Here is a 6,999-nt window from a genome sequence, read left to right as displayed (position 1 = left end):
AAAACGGAAAATCCGCAACCCAGTCTCATTTAGCCATTAAAAAGGAGCAATGCATTGGTTTCAGAGATCACCAACCCTCTCTCTCTCTCTCTATTTCTATCTCCCTTTCTCTAGATTCGAGGTGTGCTCGCCTAAAGGCAAGTCAGGATTCAACAATTTTACATTCATAGCCATATTTTCAAAAATTTAGATGGATTTCTCTAGGGCTATAACTGTATGAAGCAAGTATTTAACAAACGTTTTTTTCTATTACAAAGAAATTGTTATCCAATTTTTTACTTGTAAAATTTAATAACACTTCTTGAAATCTATGATTTTAATGTGAACCATGTGAATTAAAACGTCACCTTAAGACACATGTTTTAAAGTACGTTTGACTAAAATATATACTTTCATCTACAAGCTTTCTATAACTAAAAATTTTGATAAAGTACTTGAAATTAAACACATAATTAATTATATGGATAGAACGTGCCGTTAGTGGTTGGAGAGCCGAAAAGCTATAAACCACATGTTCCATGCCTGAATAATCACAAGTCATGAGGTGCGATTTGAGCCATATCTCGTTGTCTCCATGGCTGGAAGCTTTTGGCTTTTGTGGATCAGCCTATAGCTTGAGCTTAATTGTCAGCGCATTCTGCTTGCCGGACCGCCAAGCCATGAGCGAATTGATTTTTAGAACGCAAAGACACAATGTGACATGCTGCTGTCACATTAGATTGTTTGTTGGATTGTGTCCGTCCTCTAAAAAAGAACGTGCTAGAATTTTCATCCTTAATATTATGTGCTGGAGAACAATTCAGTGCACTGTACACAGCTGTTCTGTTTGATTATTCAGATAAATCTAAAGTTTTGACCATTCTTTAGGATGGGTCATTTCATATCAAAGTCTTGGAGCGAGGTATGGATGTTTGATATGTAAATATTTAAGATTATGCGGTATGTATGAAAAATTTTCAAGATTATATTAAATGAAAGGAAAATAGAGCCGAGTTAGCACACTTATTATTCGGGTCCTAATTAGTTTAAGAAAATGTTCTTTTGGGAGCTGATTTGCTAGCTGTGATTCAAATGTTATTCAGATTGTTCTCTCTTGTTAGTTCTTGGACCCTTGGGTGGTGTTTGATAGCACATTTGAATAGAATTTATCATCAAATTTATGAAATCAAATCAAAGGCATGAATACAAGGGTTCTACATATTTACAAATTTATAACTTTAAGTCGCGAAACTTTGCCTTCGATTGGACTTATTCATTTGGGGCGACGGTGCGGTGGCGTTTTCAAAATGCACCATAATCTTGTCTGTTTGGTTAAACTGCATTTTAACAACTTTTCAAAAAAATGTGTTTTCAGACCGTTGAAATTATCATTTTCACATCAGACCTAGCTACGTGCGGTGGTAGCTTTCTAGCTGCAATTTGTCTTTTTCAAAAAAAAAAAAATTGTAATAGTCACCACAGTTTTTTGAACAACTGATTATTTTTTAACAGCTTCACAATTATTTTTTAATAAGTTGCAGCTGCAACAACTAAAGCCACGAGGAGGATGAATACAATGAATTTATGATTTTTAAATTTACTAAATCCTAATAATGCTAAATCCTACTTGCAGCCAACCACCCCTCGGAGAAATTTAAGCATTTCAAAAGCTCTATCTTTTGGGACAATTAAAAGATGCCATATTCAAAGAATTTATTCTAACATGCAATCTTACTTTTGAGGGTATTTGGAAGCAACTAACATTTAATTCAAGTAATATTTATTCAAAAAAAAAATTTGGATGATTTATTAAATTTTATGTGACTTAAGTTTTGAAATCTGTATTATATGATATGATCGAGTTAAATTCAATTAAATTCATATAAGCTGTTAAGCTACTTGTTTCAAAATTTAATGATTTAATCTGTATTATATGATATGATCGAGTTAAATTCAATCAAATTCATATAAGCTGTTAGGCTACTTGTTTCAAGTATGGCCGGATCATCTTATTATAATTTTTTTGCTTGTATCAAATTGATACTAATTACTTGGTAATTCATTAAGATAAATAAATAATAAATTATATTTAGATAATTTATTTCAAAACATAAATTTAATTTAATTAACGTATGATAAAAATATTTAATTAGGCAATATTAATTATTAATTAAAATATATTAAGCAAATTTATTTGATCAAATATTATTTTTTTTCTTAGTAATACTTTTTATGGAGTCCGCTTAAGTTAATTAAATTATGAGTAGTTAATTAAACATGATCAAACTATTTCACAAATAATATTAATTTGTTTGAATTAGTATCTTTTTAGTCAACTTTATCAACTATTAAAATATTTTTTTGTTTTTATTGACATATCTTTTTAATTCACACTAAATATAGGATCAAATATGAAACTGAATGAAAAGAGGTTCACACCTCAAGGACTGAACTAGCGTAGAATCCAATGATACAATAGTTATTAAAATTATTTAAATTTGACTTGATTAACATAATAATGATACAATTATTATGAGAAAAAAATTTTATAAAAAATAGAATTGTATTATAAAACATAAAATATATATAAAAATAAACACCATTATTTTAAATTAAAACAACTTCAATATTTAAATGACTGGCCTCGTATTTTTAACCATAAGAAGAATACAAATATTCTTTTGAAATATTTTATTTTGTTTTTAGTTATTCAAAATTTGATGAACTAAAAGTGAAATGTAAATGAAAAAAATATCAAGATCATTTAAATAAATGAAATGCAAGTAACACAAGTTGATAGCAAAATACAAAATAGATTGAAGATGTACAATCAAAATTCAACATAAAAGTTCTAAAAAATTATAGAACAACATATTCATGATTTAATCATACACTATAAGTGTATGGATTCAACCATAAACATAGATCTAGACATAAAACAATCACAAGTAGACAACTATATCTAAAGATTATTTTCAAAATTTGCATCTCAGTGTTGCCTCCCTAAATATTTCTTAGTCTACACATCCAAAAATTTTATTTTTAGTTCCAACATTGTCAGTCATCTTCATCTAGAATAAAATATATAAAACAATTTATCATGTTACCGAAATCATATGTTTAAATATCATTAAAACTTTGTTGTGAATTTCACTATTACATGTTATGTTAGGAACTTGAGTGGTTGAAGTTACATTATCTACATAGATTATTTTCTTTGAACCATCATAAACAAGTTCAGGTGTTGGTTCAATATCAACTATCCAAAACTTTATCATCTGGATGCTTATGTAGTACAATGGATCTCTTTTTTTTCTTAGGTATAACTTACAAAAATAAAAAATGATTTTATTTTGAATATTTTGATCATAAATAATCATCATAGCTAGTAAGTTGAAGTATTAAAATACAAAAGAAAAATATACCAATATCTCAAATTAAGTTTTATAAAACATACACAGTCTCATTGAACTGTTGATACTCCATATGATTTCTTTTCTTTTATTAAATTTAAAGCATTAGAATCAAATATCTTTCAACATTCATCTAAATATACTCAATTATTCATTAATTTAAAAAACATGAAAATACATCATAATTATAATAAAATAGATTATAAGAAAATAACATATTGCATTCCTTTATACATATTGAGAGCAATCAACAATCCACAATTTTCAAAATTCTTCAAAAAAAAATCTTAATTCATTGCAACTTTAGGTTTTTTTTTTTTAAGTTTTTCCCACACACACATCCTCCGCATATATAAGGCCTTAAACCTAGGATCTTTTGGTTGGAAGACAAAATTGTAAACCATTAGGCTAAGAATTCTTGTATTCATTGCAAGTTTACGTTTACTACACGATGTTATGGTGAAGAAGGCTTATGGAGCATGAAAGATGTGCGTCGACTATACTGATCTTAACAATGCTTATCCAAAAGAAAATTTTTATCTTCTCGCATCGATCAATTGGTTAATGTTACATCTGATCTTCAAATGCTCAGCTTCATGGATATTTATTTTGGTTATAACCAGATAAAGATAGAAAATGTTTATGAGAAAGCTACTTCATTTCAGACAGATAAAGGTCTGTACTGCTACATACTGATGTCATTCGACCTAAAAAACATCGGAGCAATGTATTATTGTTTCATGAACAAGGTTTTTTAAAACCTCATCGGGCATACCATGGAGGTATATATCCATGACATGTTAGTCAAGAGTTTGGAAATCTCTCAAAATATTCCTGACTTAGAAAAATATTTTCATCTTTTGTGGGAGTATAACATATGTCAAACTCATCCAAAGGTACCTTTAGAGTCATGTTAGACAAGTTTCTCGGATATATGATCACACACCGTGAAATTGAAACAAATCCTGAGAAAATTAAAACACTTAAGAGGCATGATACCTCCTAAAAATATAAAAAATGCAAATATTAGATGGAATAATAGATGCACTATCTCACTTTCTAGCAAAATCAAGAGACAAATATCTCTCATTCTTCAAGATATTGAGGGGAGTTTAAAATACAAATTTTTAGTGGACAGACGAGTGTCAATTTGCTTTTGATCAGCTCAAAACATACTTGATTCGCCATCTTTGTTGTCAAAACAAGTGCAAGGCAAGATATTGTATCACTATCTTGCGGTGTCTTTGTATGCAATGGGTTTAGTCATGATCAGGGAGGAGCAAAAAACTTTAACAACGGTGTACTAATAGTTTCTGACATAAAAAGCCTCTATCCGTTGACTGATAAGATGGCCCTACCACTAATATTCTTGGCATGAAAATTATCTAAATATTTTCGAGTCCATACTATTGGTGTTTACACAAATCTCCCTCAGGGGACTATTTACAAAAACTGGAGGCATCAAAGAGGCTAACGAAGTGGTCCGTAGAATGAGCGTTAGATCTCCGCTTCTTGCTGAAGCCTAATATCAAATCACAAGCTCTTTGACTTTTATGGTGGAATGTACAATTCCTACCCCAATTTAGCCAGTCATTCCCCTTTTAAATTTTCCTTGTGGACATTATATTTGGAGTTGGAGTCGGAGTTTTGTTGATTTCTCTTAAACAAGATGTCTTATAGTCAAAATAAGTCTCGCCTTGGATTTTGAGGTTGGTGACATAATCATTTATACTCGTTCCCAGTTTATAGCCTCTTAGGTGGAGAGGAACTTCAATGTTCATAATCACAGCTGGAATAATATATGGCTCTGGTGAAATTGCTCCTTGCTCACTTTTAAATGCACCAGATAATTTACACAACTTGGGAGAAAAACTGTCAAGTAGATGTCATTTCTATGTTTGTCGCTTCAATAATTTGACATTTTTTATAAAAAGAGATGTATTGAAAATATACATTTTTCTAATATTCCTGGCCCTTAGGAGATACAATCTATCGAGAAAACGAATGAAGCTTTATAGATAGATCATATCATCTCCTTTGCTTCACAATGGGGCTCTTCCTGAAAACACAAATGAAGTCCTCTGAGTGAGAGGGCAAGCAACAAATTTTATCATCATAAATGATGAACTTTATAAGGGGGCTTTCACTAGGGCATACCTTAAATGCCTTATTCAATTGATGCTGACTACGCATTGCGAGAAGTTCACATTGGGATACATGGTGAGTACTTAGGAGGAAGGTCCCTCATTCTTAAGATAATGAGACAACGGTATTAATGGATAACGATGAAGCCAGATGCATTGAACTTAACCAAGAAACACAAAAATTGACAATTTCATTCTAGTTTTGGACACACATCGTTGAACTTAAATCCCTCTAGAATCCTCGACCATTCGTCCAATGGGAGATATATATCATGAGACCTTTTTTCTATAGCCACAGGGCAACAAAATTTGTGATTTTGGTTGTTGGTTACTTCACTAAATTGGCAGAGCAGAGCCCCTAAGCAAAATTACAAAAGCAAATGCCAAGTTGTTTGCCTTGAAGAGCATAATTTATTATTTTGGTATTCCTGTAAAAATTATTAATGAAAATGAAACTCAGTTCACTCGAAATGAATTTACACTTTTATGTAAGGATCTTCACATCCAACTCCAACACATGGTTGTAGCTCGTCCCCAGACGGATGATCAAACTGAGGTACCAACCATATCATACTCAAGGGGATAAAAGCTTGCTCAGAAAGGTTGGAGGGGCTAAAGAACTCCCAAATATTCTTTGAGCTTATCACACCACTTCTTGTAGACCAACCAAGGAAACACCAAACAATCTTAGTTTAAGCATGAAAATAGCTATCCTAGTTGATATTGGATTCTCAAACTTTCAGGTTCAAGATTTTAATCCTAATGTAAACGACGAGAAACTCGAACAGAATTTAGATATTATTCTAGAAATTTATGAATTGGTCATTCTCAAAGCTGCTTTGTACAACCAAAAAGCAGCTTGTTAATTTAACAGAAGAATGAAATCTTGACCAATATCCATTGGTGACTTGGTCTTTCTTGTGAAGCCTTGAGGCCACTAGAGAAAGACCCTCAACTCAATAAACATTCACCCTTTTGGGAGAGGTTGTATGTGGTCACATCAAACCAAAAACATTCAATCTAAAGGACATGTATGGGAGGACACTTCCTCGAACTTGGAACGTGAAGAATCTCACATATATTATCAGTGATCAACACATTCGTGATACTTTAGCTACTATTTTGTCTTCATTGGTGTTCAACCACCACTTCATATATGTGGTGGATTTTTCATGTTTATTTTAATTTTCTCTCAAAGTTTGATGTAATTTAGATTGCTTAAGTAATAGAGTTGTATTTTCTCTTGTACATACAAAACTTTGTTTGAATAAAGTTATGATTACATTCTCAAAAAAATTCAAGGTTGCTTTGTAGGTTCATTTGAACGACGCCCTCACTGGGCGTTAATAAATTAAAAAAAAAGATGACAAAAAAATGTCAAATATTATTTTTGAATATGGTTACAATCATATTTCCAAAAATAGTATGTTCAATCTCAACCTACACCCCAAACTAGAAACACA

Source organism: Phalaenopsis equestris, unplaced genomic scaffold (assembly GCF_001263595.1).
Source record: "Phalaenopsis equestris unplaced genomic scaffold, ASM126359v1 Scaffold000760, whole genome shotgun sequence".
Classification (NCBI taxonomy): Eukaryota; Viridiplantae; Streptophyta; class Magnoliopsida; order Asparagales; family Orchidaceae; genus Phalaenopsis; species Phalaenopsis equestris.
This window is presented reverse-complemented; position numbering follows the sequence as displayed.